An 18,761-nucleotide genomic window follows, 5' to 3' on the forward strand; every position below is an offset into this window, starting at 1 on the left:
GGGTGAGTGCCTGATGGCTCTCCAGAATGTTGCTGTACGTCTTCTTCTGACATCTTCGAGGAACGGCAGATCCAGGTCCTCGTGGATCTGTTGGAGGCGCGTGTCCATGGAATGTCCTGTGATGGCCCTGGCTGCTCTGTTCTGTAGGACTTGAAGTTGTCGGAGTCTGGTAGGTGCTGCGTGTTGCCACGCAGGGTGAGCGTAGAGGAGGATTGGACGGATGCTCATTTCGTACACATGTTTCCGTGTCTTATGAGCTAGGGATGGGGAGAGGAGTATGGGTAGTAGCGCTTTGAACCTTTGCGACGCTTTCTTCGTGACTGTTTGTATGTGGTGGTCGAACGTCAGCTTTCGGTCTAAGTGGACTCCGAGGTATTTTGCTTGTCCTTCTTCAGGTAGTGGTGTTCCCGCTAGTTGGAATTCTGTAGGCTCTAGTACTCTTCGTCTGGTAAAGTTCACTACTGAAGTTTTGCGGGGGTTGACCTTGATCCTCCACCGCTGAGTCCACTCGTCGAGGAGTTGGAGATGTCTTCGCAAGTAGACCGAAGCGTAGCGTTGGTTGCCATGTGTTGCGAAGATCGCTGTGTCGTCCGCAAAGGTTGCTAGGATGGTGTTTAGGGTGGTGGGAATGTCGTTGGTGTATAAGGCGTATAGGATAGGTGAAATGCAGGAGCCTTGCGGAACTCCTGCGTGGATAGGTCTTGGGTTGGTGCTGTGCCCTGCGTGGGAGATGTAGAAACTTCTCTCGTACAGGTACGAGGCTATCACTCTCAGTTGGTAGTGCGGGAAGGCCTGGAGGTGGAGCTTGTGTATCAGACCTTCGTGCCACACCTTGTCGAAGGCTTTCTCGATGTCGAGGAATACACCCAAGGTGTGGCCTCCGTCGTTGAATCGGGCGGTGATGAGCTCGACTACTCGAACGAGTTGCATTTCGGCGCTGTGGCCAGCACGGAATCCAAATTGGTGGTTGGGCAACAGATTGTTGTCGTTGACGAACTGAATGAGTCTTCTTTGGAAGATCCTTTCGAACACCTTACTGGTGTGCGAAAGGAGGCTGATTGGTCGATAATTTGATGGGTTCGTTCGAGTAGCGCCCGGTTTGGGTATCATGCAGATCCTCGCTTGTTTCCAGGCCTTCGGATAGTATCCTGTGGTGAGTATGGCATTGAATATCCTGCAGAGCAAGACCAGGGCCTTCCTCGGTATGTTCCGGAGAGCTTCAGGTGTGATTCTGTCCGGTCCAGGGGCACGATGCAATGCTTGGCGGCGGATGACTTGTTGGACTTCCCTCGGAGTGGTGAGTGCATCCGGCGGAGGTGGATCGTCAAAGTTGGTATCCTCTATGGTGCGTCGCACTGCTTCACGGGTGTCGGCTGGTGCGGGTGTGATGTTGGGTTGGAGGGTGGCTTCCAGGGTGTCTGCAAACTGTTGGGCTTGCTCTTCTGGCTCGTAAAGTAGGCCTTGTGGTCCTTGGAGCGGGTAATTCCGTGGACCGGCCGATGGTCTGGCGAATCGGCGGACCAGTCCCCAGAAGTCTCGATTTGGCGTGTCCAGCTCTTGTAGTCTCTGATTCCATTGTGCTAATTTTATCCGCAGGAGCCTCTTCCGCACTCTGGAAGTGAGAGCGTTCCAGAGTGTTTTGTAGGCTGGATGACGTGTCCTCTGCCACTTCTTTCGTGCCCATCTCTTCATTTGCACTAGCACCGTGGTGCGATGTTCTTCTGCACTGGGGGGTTTTTCGGCCCTTGTGGTAGATGTTGTCGCCAGTTTGTGAGCTGATTGAATTTGCGCTGTCAGTGTCTCCACTGTGTTGTCCAAGCTATCTGGTGTGTTGACAGGCAGACGTGGGTTCACCATTTGAGCAAGCAGCTGGCGGAAGTATCCCCAGTCTGTGGTGGTTATCTTCGGGAGGTTGGAGCGCTGTATGTGGTGGCGAATGGCTATTGTTTGGAGCACTGGGATGTGGTCTGAGTTGAGTGTATGAAGGACTGATGGGCCATCCAGAAGGGCGAGGTTGGCGGTCAGCACCATGTCCAGCACGTCTGGTCTTCCTCCATTACGTGGGTAATGAGTTGGTTCGGTGGGGGCGGATGGGATGAAGTCTATTGTTCTAAGGGCTCGATGGAGTATTCTGCCATTGTCATTGGACACCCTGGAATTCCACTCGTGATGTTTAGCGTTTAGGTCGCCTCCAATCAGGACTCGGTGGCCAAGTCGGCGCAGTGTCCGAAGGTCTTCTGGATCTAGGTTCCTGCTATGCGGTCTGTAGGCTGCCAGTATCTGGATTGGTCCATCTGGTGAGTGGAGCGTGATGCCCGTGACCTCTAGGGACTGGAGTTGGATGGGGGGATGTGGGTCGTGGGGTAGGGAATTTTTGATGATGATAGCAGTGCCACCGAGGGTGGTTGCTCCAGGACGGTCTGTTCTGTGGATGGTGTAGTTCGGGATTTGGAATGGGATGGGTGGTTTCAGCTTTGTTTCTGTGACTAGTGCGATGTCGATTCTCTCTCGGCGGAGGAAGTCCTCCAGAATCACTTTTTGGGTACGGATACCATCCGCGTTCCAGTGGACGACCCTGAGGTCACGGGAGATTGTCGATCTAGTCCGTTCCATCGTCGACCAGGGATGCTACTACTTCGAACATTGTCGTCATTTTTTCGATGGGATCTTCAGCGGCTGCGATTTTACGGAGTCCTGTTTTAATCTTTTCCAGGAAAGTTTTCAGGTTCAGCCCCTGGAAAAGTTCCTTTATGTCCTTCACAAGGGACAAAATGGAAGTGGTTTCGTTCTTATCTTGGCTGCCTGCTGCGTCGGTGCGTGGACCTGAATTGTTCTGCTTGGCGTTGTTCCTGCGTGGTCTGGGTGGTGTGGGTGCTGCCTCTTGTTGTTCTTCTTGGTTGGTTGGGTTGTTGCTGCTGTTTGATTGTTGGTTGCTGGCTTGGTTTTCTTTTCTGTTGTGTGTGGGTGGAGGCGTTGCCTTGTCGGAGGTGGCGGAGGCATAGTCCTTGTGTTTCTGTGGTGGTCTTTTGTTTCCTTGGTCGTTGTTGGTTTGTTCGGAGTTCTGCTTGTTTCCTTCCGGGTTTCTTGGTTGGCGCCGTGCTTTGGCCGCTTTCAATGTAGGACAGCCTTGGTAATTAGCTGGGTGAGGGCCCCCGCAGTTTGCGCACTTTGCTGGTGTATCCCGGGTGGTTTTGGGACACAGTGTGCTGAGGTGGGAATCTTCACATTTTACACATCGTGGCGTTGCTCGGCAGGTTCTTTGTGAGTGCCCTACCCTCTGGCATCTATGACATTGCAGTACTGTCGGTCCGCGATACGGCTCGATTGTAACTCTGTAGTTTAGTAGTCGGTTAAGGTTGTAGATGGCTGAGATGCCTGGCACTTTTCGCAATGATACCAGGAACAGCGGAAAGAGTGGACGTGTCCCGTTCGGGTCAGTGCGTCCCCTCAGCTGCCTCACTTCTTGAACTGGGTATTCCAGTTCGTTGAGCTCCTCTTCTATGTCTTCCGGGGGGGTATCAAGGGGCAATTTGCGGATCACCACCTTGAAATATCGAGCTGATTTCGGGATTTCTGAGGCAAATGATCGGTTTGTTTGTACACAGTAGGCTTCTATTTTCTCGTAGTCTGCCCATGAACGGCAAGTGAACTTGATGTATTCCTTGCAATGGTCCACTGCTGGAGGAGTATGGCATGTTGCTGACACAGTGCGAGAGAAGTTGTAAGTTTTCTCGACACCATATACATAAATCGGGGGGGTTTGCTGGTGGTTTGGCTGTTTGACTCACTGGGGCCTGCTTGCTCTGGTGGGTCTTGATCATTTTCTTCGGTCGCTAGGGGAGCGAATTGGTTTTTGAATTCTATCAAGGACGCAACGTTCACTGTTTCACGGCGACGCACACGCTTCTTGGCACGCTGGAACTCGTGCCCATCTTCTTCCGCCTCTGTTTCTGTGTAGTCACTCATTTCAATAAGGTTCTCTTCTTGGTTCGAGTCCGGATGGGTCACCGACTCGTTCTTTTCGTCGTTGTGCTGTGGTGGGGGGGTCTGGTGCGAGGCGCCACTGGTGTTAGCCACTTCTTGAAGCTCCTGGGTGGTGAGGGGGGGAAATTGCTTGGTCCTATTCGATGCACGGCGTTTTTGCACTGAACCCAATGTGCTAAATTGCATGGATTTCAGTTGGTTCGCTAAGGTAGTCACTGGCGTACTTTGGGGGGGTCTTCTGATGGGGGGCTCCCCGCCCTGGGCGTTGGGGTCCTGTTTGGGTGGTGCCTGTTTCATATTATTATCTTGGTGGTACTGGCTCTTGTAAGGGCCGGATACAGTTCGGTTGGTTAACTGGTAGCACTACGCTGTGGCCCTTGAAAGGACCGCTGCGGCGTGAATTACCGTGATTTTTTTTGTTAAGAGTCACTAAAGTTTTTGATTTGCTATGTATGTGCACTGTTTCGTTTGCCGGAGGCGTTTTTGGCTTGCGCCCGGCTGGCCAATTTTTCTTTTTGCCAATTATTGTTGGGTAATATCACTATAGTTATATCGGATATAATTTGTTTGTAAATGTTTATTGGTATTCAGGGTTCTAATTTCACTTTTTGTGCAGGCAGTGCGACGAACCGCACGCTGCCGCTTCCGCAGGCAGACTGAACGAGTAGAACGTCTGTCCTGTATTTTATAGTCGGTCTGGGGTAGGGGATCACTTCAGCCAATGAGCTTCGAGCTTTCCAGTACGAACTGGCCAATCACAGGTGGGTGCTTACTATCCCGTCCGCGCTCTCAGATGACTAGTTGGAGATACTCAGTGCTGTAGCGTGGGCCTGTTGTGTGCTTTTGGCGGCATGCACATGCACACACTAACTACAAAGCCTAGCTACAAAAGCACACTTTTTAGCACTTTCACAACACAGATTGGCACAAAACTGTCACTATAAGGAGAGGAAGTGTTCCGATTCAGTTTGGTAATGTTTGTGGGGAGAAAAAGTTTATTTTTCCACACGAAAAGCACAGATATTAGAGAGTAAAATCGCGCGTGGTTGCACTGTTTACATCTAACTTCTGTATTAATTTTCGCTAGCAGGCAGCGTTGAGTTTGGTTACGGAGCGCGGACCGGATAGAAAGCACTTGCTGAGGCGGGCTGAGGTAAACAGAAGTTCGTAGTTGCCACAACGATAAGTGTGTTTCCTTCTATTTTGATAAACGATTTTTTTTCAGGTATTCAATGAATGCACCAGATCCTATTCTTCCTTACTGGCTAGAAGAAACTTTATTCCACATAACTCAAAAGGCATTTGTTTTTATTCGCTTTTCTATTTTATGTTTCAGTCATTGCTAAGTCGGTCACACTACTTTTTCACCCTCCTTGTGCTTATAATTTTCATAATTTAACATGGAAATACTTATCAATAAATAATTATATTACCATGGTAATTAACTTCAATCCTTCCTGTGATTATACGCAAAGTACCATCTTCGTACTGCTTACTATAGTTCAATGAAGGGAATCTATAAAGTAACGCGTGTCGCACACATCTGCCTTGCAAACTCCCTGGCCTACTTCCAATGTATAGACTTTTATTTCAAATCCTGATTTAATTTCATAATTTTCTGTAGATTTTAACATTTTATTACCCAGCTTCTTAATACGAATGACAATCAAGCCTAAATATTTATTCCCTTTAACTTTATTTTTCTTTTTTATTTTGTGCCTTGTTTCATATTTGTTCTTACGTTAGCAATTAACGCACTTACCGTAGTTATGTATGAACAGGTTGTTTCTATATTTATTTTATTCCAAATAAATTAAATATATATACGGATTATTTTATGGTAGTTGATATTTTCTGTTGTTTCCTACGTGAATTGAGGAAACGCACGGACTTTCGCCTAATTCTTGTGCTACTTTCATATGTCTGTATCTGTCGAATGCTGTCGATCTGTCGAAATGTGTATTACTATCTGTCGATTCATCGAGTGAACTGAATTCGTTAACCATTTCACCAGGCGCGCATGCATTTTTTTTTCTTCTAAGGGATCCAAGCTTCGGGGGGCAAGGTTCCAATACTACAAGCCACTATGTCTATATACTATTATTCTGCATTCGAAAACACGATAAATATTCCACTTACTTTTTCACAAAAACATGATACAGACAGAGTACAGATGAAGTGTAAGATCAGATTTATATTGATGATACATCAATATTTTCCCTGTTAATAACTACATTTAATGAGAAAGTCTGCAAATGTATGTTCACTTAGGAACTTTTGCGAGGAGTCCGCACCCGGTGGACACCCCGTGAGTACGCCTCTGCACTTGACTATACTTCGAATTATACTGCAAACAGTTGTATTTTAGTTTCCCCGTTTAGTTCATCGATATCATTAACACAAAGAAAATAGATGTTATAGATGCGTATTCTCAGTTCTCGCTTTATATCCGGACGTCTGCAAAAATCTACTCCTTTTCTTTCTTTCACGCATCCACCAAACTAACAATGATTTGTATTATAATATTTGCGCATAAAATGTATATCTCATACCTTCCATGTTCTCAAGTATTCATAGACAAAAACGGTTACTTTCTGCGAACAAATTGTCCAAACACAGTGCAAATGTCATCTATAGATTGTCCTGGTTCCGTCTGCGTGTACATAACAATGCGTCATAATCATACATTGCACATTAAGGATATCAATTAATCTTCCCAAATTCCTAGATATGCCTGGCAAAAGTTCCGCGTGTTGTAAGGATATTACATTTGTACTACCGACAAGGTGGTATCTTCCAACATTGAAGTTCAATAAACCCCAAATGTGTCGGATATAGTATTTGATTTCTTGTCTCATTGTTTGCGTCAGAGATGTCTTCTCAAGTTAGGATTTACGATACATACAGGATGAGTTGTATATATTGTTGCTGCCAGCTCTATATTAATCCCATATTTGTAAACGAATAAAAACAGTATTCTAATTATAACAATGTGCTCACAATTAATTTTATTCTTAATTGTTATACGTATTGTTGATTAAAAATGAAAATGTTGCTAAGTGAATTTTATTAATATTTTCTGTTGCGTGATATAGGAAGTGAGTGAAATATTGGAGGAATATAGTGTGCGTAGCAGATGATGTGCAGTGGCTTTGGATCGCCTGTGATAAGGTAAGGCATTTGCTATTTTAATTAACGCATTTTATATACTGTAATCCTAATTATTTTTATGTGAATGTGCTTACTACTTGTGTATTCAGTGGGACCGATGTTTTAATATGTATGGTCAAGCAGTGTCGAGCCTGGTCAGTGTGTGGATAGGTGACCATTTTTTGTAAATCGATAACATTTAACTTTGTAAACACGGATGAAGTAGAAGTATATTTATTTTATTTTTTACCTCAAATATGTAGGACACTTCTCCTTTGTACATCAATTATTATTATTAGTTCAACTTGTTTACAAGTTAAATGAAAAGAATAGTCGTTATCGTGTGATGATTGTGCTCATTAGGCTAAAGAAGACTCGTGATAAGAAAGAAAAGAAGAACGGTGCTCAAGTTTCGTCACAGCATATTCTCAAAAATTTACAGGCAAAATTCAGTGTTCTGCATGAAAAGGCATATTTGTACGAAAAAAAAAAAAATTCTGCAGACGACAGAATTAAATAAAGTAATACACATGTATTTTAGAGTTACTGGTGTAAAATCATTACAAGTGCTTTGCCAGGTGGCCAATAAAAAGCACGAATACTATTTAAGGGAGCCAAAACAGGAGAAAGCTGGGGGCCTGAGCGATAGCAAGAATGTGCGTCCAAAGTGAACAGGAGCGAAGGCGACGCGGGTATACGTATAAGCAAGGGTAGTGGAAACCAGTTAGTTTTCGAGTTTCAATAGCACTTGTCATGCATCCATACTAGTAGCGCCCCGCTTGTAAACATTAAGTACACTATGCAAGAATACACCGCCGGTGGAAAATAGTACCTAATACAGTTATCTTTCATATATACTGACTTATTTTACAGTAGTAACCCAACACTAGTAAACGTAAAATAAAAGTGTATAACTTTATATTTAATTCTATCGCCTGGCTTAGTTTTTCACCTGTAAGATGTACTTATTTAGAGCAAGTTTCTTAACTAGCAAATTAAACCGAGAACCACAGCAACCATATATATATTCTTATGATGTACTTTTCTTTGAGTGGTGTTCTCTGTCTATTGAATAACATTTTCTCAGTTTAATGCTAGCAAAAAACAAAACAAAATCAAAGTGTTTCTATATAAATTTAGTTCACCGTGTTGTAATATCACATGGAATTGAAAAACGAATAGTCGAACCTCTGCTATCTCGATCAAACTTCTCAGGATGATATACTGACTTACCGCAGAAGTTCGACTGAATACGTTTCTCAGTTCCATGGGAGAACCTGGAGAAGCAAAAGCCTGCGCAACGGAAAATACTAAATAAACTTGTAGAGCAGGTCAAGATGTATCATCATGCCAAGTTTCATTCAGATCAGAGAAGTTTGGCTGCAGCCATTTTCATTACAAAGCACAAAATGGATGGTCCCTAACCTCGAGAATCTTCACAATTGTCGACGAGTTGAACTGCACTCATCTGATCAAAATCAAACTTAAAATGACAGTTCACTTTCAACTGTTAAATAATATGATATGCAGGCTTCTGCTTTCCTAGTTACAGTCTATCCACTGTGGTATGCATATTAGTACAAATGTGAGAGTGCATATTTATTAAAGATTTGCTTCAAAAAGCGATGAAAGACATAGGCATTGCCGCGGGCGGTGATAACAAGATGCCGGAAAACGAACAAGCAGAAAGAATATGGGCTGAAGAAGTGTAAACGACGACGCGGCGGCCCGTAAAGGTGTTGCCGTCCTATTAAATGAATAATATCAAAAGAAAGAAAAAAAAAGTAAAAAATTTCGCGCTCGTAATCAAGACAGAAAGCAACTAAAGGAAATCTTTGTTTTACGTCCCACGTTATGCCGCTTAGGCTAAAAGAGGCGCTGATTATGAGAAATGATTGAAATGGTGGTGGAATGAAGAAAGTGGGAGGAAACGGGAGAACCCCGCGGTAACCCACCGCACATAGTTTTTGTCCACCATAAAGTTAACTTGGCGGGGGCTCAAGACAGAAAGACGGTTGGAAAAACAAATAAACGATGTTGCATCCCGTAAAAATGTTCGCGACCTATGAAATCAATATTTTTTCTTAAAGAAAAAAAAGAATTAAAAAGAGAAAAAAAGGTCAAAATTTCGCGCTCGCTTCGCTCGCGATCAGCAGAGAAAAGAGGACGTGACGCACCCCTAAAAGTGTTGGCGACCGATTGAATAAATATTGTGGGTAAAAAAAAAAAAAAAAAAAAAAGTCAAAAATTTCGCGCTCGCTTCGCTCGCGATCAGCACAGAAAGAAGGACGTGACGCGCCCCTAAAGGTGTTGGCAACCGATTCAATACATATTGTCGGTAAAAAAAAAAAAAAAAAAAAAAAAAAAAAAAAAAACGCTCGCTTCGCTCGCGATCGACATGAAAAAGGCAACGACGTGACGCCCCGTAAAATTGTCGGCGACCTATTCAATCAATATATTCGGTTGAAAAACAAAGTCAAAAGTTTCCCAATCGCTTCCCTCCCGATCGACATAAAAAAAAAGGCAACCCCTTCACCTCTCCTTATGCATTCATCAGTAAACATACAACCATAGATCACAATACCACTCACATCACCTATCAGTTCTCCACGTCCATCAAGATCCAATCATCGCCCTGGCCCTTTATGATGATACACAACATTACATGTTATTGTGTGCATTGCCCCGCGTTACAATACATGACCAAAAAAAAGAGAAAAAGAGCTGCACTGCCTTCAGTGTAGACATGTTCGTATTCGTAGAAAATGATTTTAGGTACACGATAGTACAGTAATCTATCTTCACATGCTTCAGATGTGAACGATACCTACACATGAAGAGGGCTCCCGAGGTTTCCTTTTCCAATAGGATGGAGCTCCACCACACTTGCAGAATGACGAGAAGTTATGTTAATAAATATATCCCAGAGTGTTTCGTAACTCGCCCTTGGTCCTAATGATGAAGCGTTCTTCAGATGGCCCCGATGTCTCCACACATGATACTATGCGACTTCTTTTCACGAGGCTCTCAAAGATCACGTTTGTGTCCTAACATTCTCTGCAGATATGACACAGCTGCGATAGCGGATCACAGAAGCCTTTCCTCTCCTTACAAGAGACGTGTTCATTCGAGTATGTGAGTAATTCGACTATCGATTAAATATCTCCCGTGTCACGATAGTAGTCACTTTCAATTCTTCTAACGAAGGTAAGAAAAAATGCTATACAAACTTCCTTTCGGTATATAAAGGATTAGGGGCCCAGAGAATATTTTCTTTCAAGAGGATACATTCTTTTTCGAACACCCTGTATATAGATCCTCTAATTATAACTGCAAACAAAATGTTGATTTTGCAATTGCTTCCATGAGAGAATATTCTGTGCACTTTCTTTCTGAAGGGCCGGGCCTAAACGTTTTCCTTAATCATTAAATTTAGTAGTTATCTACAATTACATAGTTTTCCATTGTTCTCAAAATAAAGATTTTTCTCTATGAATTGTTGAATGTTGCTAGGGATATTGAAGTAATTCTTTTTAGTGTTTTTTTCTTTACAATAATGTACTGAACGCCTGCATTAAGGAAGTTCGTGTGTCCATCTTGCAAAATGTTTCGTCTTTTTTCATGCCCACTAAGGTAAATATTCATTTTGCTCTTTTCTCTGTATGCAAACCACATTTCTTAAAGGCAACATTTTCATACAAATGTAGTACTAAAAACTTCTAATTGGCAACATCTGGGCTGCGAAGAGGAAAAAGAAAGAAATCTCGTACGTATTCGCGCGCAATTCGGAATTAGCCAATGAAAAGCACAAAAGCGGCCACCATCTCTCTCTCTTTCTTATTAACGGTTTTGTACTTTCTGCAGTTCTATCAGTGCTGCTAACCTCTTACTATATCATTGAATATGTATGTTTAGATATATATATATATATATATATATATATATATATATATATATATATATATATATATTTTTTTTACAAAAAATCATACTACTACGGAATAATATTAAATGCCTTTAAACCCTCATTTCTGTTTGCACTTTCTGTTACACTACCTTCCCCGAACTTCTTTCAAGTTATTAAGTGCAGAACGGGGAGTTATACATATTTACTTGCGCTTTGACAATATCTGCACATTGTGTAATAATAGGAGACGTATAAAATAAAACTATATACTAATACGTATATATATATATATATATATATATATATATATATATATATATATATACAGTACACATTCCACTATCCGAGGCTTTCCTTTTCTTTTCTTGCTGACGATAAATTACGCTTTTAGAAATGTTGTCTGAAAACAATAAGAATATGTGCAAAAAATACAATCAGAGGTAGAGGTCTTTAACAGGAAATAAGCAAGGGAGTTGAAAAATTTTTTATGCATGTAAAAAATATAGACATGAACCAACTTGTGAAATAAAAAGACCAGAAAACTACTCTTTCTAAATTATGTGTAAACTTTTTACCGAAAACGAAAGTTGCACGAAAGACTTTTTGTCCGTTTTTTGGCCTCCGGTGCTTGGGGTCCCTGATTCAATCCCAGCTCGTGCCGTGTGAACTTTGTCGTGCATAAAGACCGTGCTCATGGGTTTTCTCGGGTTTCTCCCGTTTCCTCCCACTTTCTTCATTCAGTACTCATCATCACCGTCTCCTTTAGCGTAACCGGTATAAGTATGCGACGTAAATCTAAATATTTCATTTCATTTCCCTTTTCTGCTCATACTGCTGATTATGCGCGATTATGCCAACATCCAACTCCGCGGATAATCGTGCGATTACTGTATATACAACTAATACAGATACAACTAATTATATTATCAGTTACAGTATCGGTTTTTATTTACTAATTTGCCTCACTTTATTTGCATCCCTGCAGTAAATAATTCTTATCGATAATAGTTAAAATGTATATTACATTTTAGTGCTTCACGACTGAATGATCATCTGCCTTACGTTATCTCGCAGCTGAAGAGAATGCTACACTGAAAACTACCTTGCGTTATAAAGGGTAAGTGAAACATATCTTAAAAATATCTTTCATACATTTCATTGTGTACATTAAAGAATGTAAGTTTGCCTTTTTCCTGTAATCAATACTTAATAAAGGATTTATTTTTATTTATTTATATACAATTTCATACGTGGTTCGTGATAGTAAACTCGATAGGACACAGTGGCACTATGAACATCCGAATCACTCATCATTCGAACATTCAAATATTTATTCGAATATTAGTATATTCCAAGTAATGTTAACGACGTTAATATGCTTGCCTTTATAGTTAATAATGTCAATTCTTACTTAAAACATACTTCCTTAACAGGACATTGAAGAAAAGGGTAGTTGCCAACGGCCATACCATGCTGAATATACCGGTTCTCGTCCGATCACCGAAGTCAAGCAGCATCGGGCCTGGTCAGTACTTGGATGGGTGACCGCCTGGGAACACCAGGTGCTGTTGGTATACTTTTTCTAATTTTGTTTTTCACAAAGACGAATATTCTCACATCGTTCACCACGATAATTTCGTAATCATGCATTACTTAAAACAATTAGCAACGCTTTCCACGCGCTGGTCTTTTTGAGTATTCACCGACAAACCTACGTAGCTACAATAACTCACTCGAAGCCATATGCATTCGCCAACGGCCATACCATGCTGAATATACCGGTTCTCGTCCGATCACCGAAGTCAAGCAGCATCGGGCCTGGTCAGTACTTGGATGGGTGACCGCCTGGGAACACCAGGTGCTGTTGGCATCTCTTTTTCAAATTTCATTATCCTTCAAGTACGAAAATACTAGAAACATTAATTTTATAGTACTTTCAAGAGATAATTTATCAACATTATTTCATAGCGATTAATCGATATTCTAAGCGTTATACCCACTATTTCTTACACTAACAGCCTGTTTATTTGCACGGCACATTAAAATAACCTGATTTCCGATCCGTGTGCACCTACTACTATACTTAACACGGAATGTATTACCACTTTTTAAAAGTAAATTATTATGACTAAGTGTAGATCTCCGGCGAGTAAATGCCTTTCGTATACAAGCACGACACATCTCCGCTATGTGCTTTACTTTTTTACTAACAGCATATAGAAATTGGATTTCAAGGTGTTTCTACATAACAGAATGAAGCAAATTTCGTGATTTAACTCTTTCGAATAATGTGTTGGTCCTGACAAGGACCGTTTGAAATGAAAAATCTTGAAGAAGATTTTTACTTAGAGCTTGTGTACTTGGTAACAGCCTTCGTACCCTCACTTACAGCGTGCTTGGCAAGTTCACCAGGCAAAAGAAGGCGCACAGCTGTTTGGATTTCCCGGCTGGTGATAGTTGACCGCTTATTGTAATGGGCCAAACGAGAAGCTTCAGCAGCAATACGCTCGAAGATGTCATTAACAAAGCTGTTCATGATACTCATAGCTTTGCTAGATATGCCAGTGTCAGGATGCACTTGCTTCAAAACTTTGTAGATGTAAATGGCATAGCTCTCCTTCCTCCTCCTCTTCTTCTTCTTATCTCCCTTGGAGATATTCTTTTGGGCTTTACCAGCCTTCTTTGCAGCCTTTCCGCTAGTTTTTGGTGGCATGATGACTCACTCGTTCAGCAAAATTAGATGTGTCCGCCGATTTATCGACTTCATTTAAATTACAGTACGTGTTTCAATTCGCGCCAACTGCCTTGCTTTTCATTTGATGCACTCGGGTGCACGCTTGAAGTAGTAACAAAACTGACTTGATTCATGGGAGGCCGCAATTGAATTGACTCGGGAGTGACTAGGCTATCGGATCCTACACAGTAGGGGCCTAGTAAGTAGGGATCAAGGGAACCGTCCCTCAATATAGTTATCCTCTCGTATTCTTGTGTGAAAATGGCTGGCTAAAGCAGTGCGGGAGTGCCGATATAGTATTACGCGTACTCGGGAGTGCTTTGGGGTACGGATTTAGGCCCTTACCCTTTTAGGGGGACCTAACCCTGAAGAATTAGGTTAGAGGTACCGTCCTCAAATAATAAACTAGAAATACGAGGAACGTGTATTAGAAGAAACCGGCCCTTTCAAGGACCACGCAGGACGCTCGGCGCCTGGAATTAATTGATAGTGTCGTTCTCTGAGGGGTAACATATCTGATTAAAAATACAACGTTCAAGATAAATATCGCAGTGTAAAGTGCCTTATACGCTCAACTAAACGCGACGAGTGGTCAAAGTGCCATAAACTAAGTGACTATCAATACAAGTGTAACAGTGCTAAATCGAGATGGCCAGGCGGAAGAGGAAAGCGGCATCAGACACGGAAGTAGGATGCATCCCGGAGCGACTACAAACAGCCAAGGAGGTGATCAGGTCAGACAGTCATCAAGACACAGGTCAGTCAATTAGTATCAAGACAAATGACATCAGGGATAGTAGACACAGGCGGAATTTGTCATTAGATGATAAGAACATAAGTCAAGTTAACATCAGTCCTACAAACGTTGATATTAGTAGTAGCTGCTCAGACACAGATGTAGAGTCGGACTTTTCTAAAAACATCACATGTAGCACATCAGACGATTCTAGCGACACCACTTGCGAGACAACTTACTCTAGCGCACTACAGAAATCACCCAAGATTAGACAGACGACACAAACACAGAACACAACACGAAAGAAACCACTAACAAGACAATATCCTTACATCACAGTTACAAACAGAGAAAATTTCAGTGACATCTCAAGAAAGTTTGGAAATCTCACCGCGACAGTCACCAGTCAAGGCTTCAGGTTAAACGTGTGGAATGAGATAGCTTACAAGGAAATACTAGCGTACATACAGGAAAACAAAATAGCTCATTTCCACACAGCACGAAACAACGCAAAGCATGCCAGGGTGGTAATTAGGGGGTTACCAGTCGACATGCCCACTACAGACGTGCAGGATTACATAAACAGGGTTTTACAGTCAACAGGGGTCACAGTGCACCAAATGTCCAAACGGGTGTACAGTGACAAAAACAAGAAAACCGAGGGAAAAGAAAAAGTTCCAATGCCACTCTATCTCGTTAAGTTGCCCGATAATAAACTAAAGGAAAAGCTCGTGAACTTGCCGCATATTTTGCATTTAGCAGTCAGATTCGAGGAGTATAGGCCTTCCCCCCAAGATGTAATTCAATGCCACAGATGTCAGAACTTCCAGCATTCTGCGGCCGGCTGCAATCTCCAGCCCAGATGTGTTAAATGTGGACTTGAACACTGGACGAAGGATTGCAAAAAGTCCAGAAGCGAACCACCAACCTGTGCTAATTGTCGAGGCCCCCACCCCGCCAATTACAGAGGCTGTGAGGTGTACAAGAAGATTCTGGCCAGAAAATCTGGCAACTTGCGAGATGGAAGGGCTGCAAGAACGAGAAAAACAGAAACGACACCACAACAAACCAACACAATGACCCAACAAAAGCCAAAATCAACCCAACCAATCCCTCAACCTTCTACCTCCAACCAAACAACCCAGCAACCTAACCAACCGAAGAAGTCATACCAAAGATCAAAGCCAACTCGAAAACACGCAATATACACATCTAGCAGTGACACAGAAGACGAAACCACACCAACACGTACACAGCCACCAAAACAACGCAATAAAAATAAAAACGAACCCATAACTAAACCACAAACAGAAAACTATACAGACATTGTCTCTAAATCATTAGGCCTGTTTCCTAAAATTGTAGATAATAAAAATGTAGACTCGGTAATATTTCATTTAAGAGACTTTATAAATAATCTGTTAATTTGGGCGGGCAGAGTTGCAAAGAAATCAACATTAGATCAGCAAACACAAACACACTAAAAAAAAAAAAAAAAAAAAAAAAAAAAACAGCAATGGGCAGCTTAAATAGAAAACGAACAACACTCAGGATACTAGCCTGGAACGCAGAAGGGTTGACGGAGAAAGTAGACGAGCTAGGTGATTACATTGAACAAAACAAAATAGACATTGCATTAATTAGCGAAACACTGCTGAACCCGCTAACTAAAACAGCAATCCGAGGATATGCAATATACAGAAATGATAGGCATACAATAGGCAACAACTTAGGCACAATGGTAGCAGTCAAGAAAAACTTAAAACATGCAGAGATAATCCTACCCACCCTCAATACTATTGAGGCTACTGGCATCAAAATATTTGTGAACAATCAACACGTTAACATTGTCTCCGTGTATAATTCCCCCTCTAAACAAATCGACACAGAAGACATCAGAAAACTAGCCAATACAAGTAGTTCAATAATACTAGCAGGGGATCTTAATAGCAAACATCCTCACTTCTGTAGCAGACAATCCAACAACAATGGTAGAAAACTATATAACTTCTTGCAAGGATCTCCCTTGCAGATCCTATCCCAATTTCAACCGACTCACTACCCTCACAACGGAAACGCGCCGGACGTACTAGATTATGCCTTACACAAAAACATTAACTCAAGACTCACTATACAAGTAGGAAACGAATTAGACTCAGACCACCAACCCATTATAATAACAATAAATGGCGAACCAGACCTGGAAAAAATTAAAAAAGCACTCAACTACAGAAAAGCTAACTGGGATCTATTCAAAAATACAATAGATGAAAACTTACCAGGCGACTATCCTATACACACAAAAGAAGATTTAGAAAAAGCAGTTAACACACTAACTAAAGCTATACAATTAGCAACTAACAAATCAATACCATTAATAGACAATAATAAACATAGCAATAAATTACCTAATGTAATCCAGGAGTTAATTAAAACCAGAAATAAACTTAGAAGAGCATATCGAAACCATAGAGACCAAACTCTTAAAGCTCAGATAAATCAATTAAGACGAATAATAAAAGAAGAAATTAGGAGATACAAAATGTATACCTGGGATAAAAAAGTAGAAAGCGCGAATTTCAAAGATAACAGTATATGGAGAATAACTAAAACTTTAACCAAGCCATACACACCCACCCCTTCCATACATGGGGAAAATGGGCTAGTCTTTACTGATGAAGATAAGGCCAACACCCTAGCTGATACACTAGAAAAAACTTTCAAACCCAATGAAAATGACGAGTTCAGACAACATGACAGGCAAGTTAAAAGACAAGTAAACGAACTGCTAGAAAGTCAACCATTAACCTCAGCAAGAAAAACAAACAAGAAAGAAGTGTACAAAGTAATAAAGAAACTAAAGCCTTTCAAAGCTGCAGGTCCTGACAACATTCAAAATATTTGTATCAAAAACCTCTCACCAAAAGGAATTTCTTTTCTAGTCAAAATCATAAATGCAATAATGAAACTAGCCCACTTTCCCACTGAATGGAAAACAGCAAAAATAGTTGCATTACCGAAACCAGGAAAAGATCCTAAATTTCCACAAAACTATAGACCAATTAGCTTACTGAACACACTAGCTAAACTAACCGAGTCAATTATATTAGCAAGAATAAAACAACACATACAAAACTACAATGTGCTAATAAAAGAACAGTTCGGCTTCAGAAACCACCACTCTACCACACACCAACTAGTTAGAGTCATAGAATCAATAACAGATAAATTCAACAAAAACCAAAGTGTAGTAGCAGTATTTCTAGACATAGAAAAAGCTTTTGACAGAGTATGGCAAACGGGTCTTATATATAAGTTAAATAACATTGGCCTACCTGATATTTATGTTAAACTAATCTCTTCGTACCTGAAAAACCGTAAATTCTATGTATCAGTTGTAAATTCCCAATCTACCCATCGCAGAATAGAAGCAGGTGTCCCCCAGGGATCTCTCCTAGGGCCAGTACTCTTCAGTATCTATGTAAATGACATACCAAAACATAAAGACACCAACATAGCGCTCTTTGCAGATGACACATGTATATATTCTCATAGCTGGCAACCAAATCAGGCAGTAAAATATATCCAGAGACACATTCCGACACTTGAAGAATGGTTTAACAAATGGAAAATAAAAATAAATAGCACCAAATGTGAGGCTGTATATTTCACAAAACGTAAAAAGAGCCCTACCACCAACGTTGAAATTTTTGATAATCCAATAAACTGGTCTAATAAAGCAAGATACCTCGGTGTCACCTTGGATAGAAACCTAAATTTCAAAGAACACACCAAGCTACAAATAGGCAAGGCCACTGGCCGACTTTCCGAACTAAAACCGCTATTAACAAGCCAAAACATTAGTAGAAATGCAAAAGCAACGCTATACAAAACACTTATAAGACCGATACTCACATATGCAGCCCCTGCTTGGGGACATGCACTGATAGGAAATATGAAGAAATTACAGACATTTCAAAATAAAATCATAAAATTAATCACAAACTGTCCTAGGTATACTAGATTAAAACCATTACAATATAGTATGAACATCCTGCCCATTGCTGAAGTAATAAAGACACAAGCGAAAACACTTTACAACAACAAACATAACATAAATAACACTTTAATAAATAAACTTGGCACCTACACAATAAACTCCTACACCAAACACAAGAGACCACTACACCTAATACTAAACCCATAAAAGCTTCTATTACTCAGAGGATAGAGAAAAACCTATCTTAAGC

The 18,761-nt window shown here is 41.3% G+C and overlaps 2 non-coding genes across 2 annotated transcripts; both read left to right on the top strand.

The window, feature by feature from the left end:
- Window positions 1–12,496: 12,496 nt before the first annotated feature.
- Window positions 12,497–12,615, top strand: LOC145677391 (5S ribosomal RNA). Its single transcript, XR_014129807.1, has one exon. It is a non-coding gene; the product is annotated as a 5S ribosomal RNA (ribosomal RNA).
- Window positions 12,616–12,792: 177 nt separating this feature from the next.
- On the top strand, window positions 12,793–12,911 carry LOC145677384 (5S ribosomal RNA). Its single transcript, XR_014129800.1, has one exon. It is a non-coding gene; the product is annotated as a 5S ribosomal RNA (ribosomal RNA).
- The last annotated feature ends 5,850 nt before the right edge of the window (window positions 12,912–18,761 follow it).

This window comes from Thermobia domestica, unplaced genomic scaffold, assembly GCF_964235325.1.
Source record: "Thermobia domestica unplaced genomic scaffold, izTheDome1.hap1.1 HAP1_SCAFFOLD_825, whole genome shotgun sequence".
In the NCBI taxonomy this organism is placed as follows: Eukaryota; Metazoa; Arthropoda; class Insecta; order Zygentoma; family Lepismatidae; genus Thermobia; species Thermobia domestica.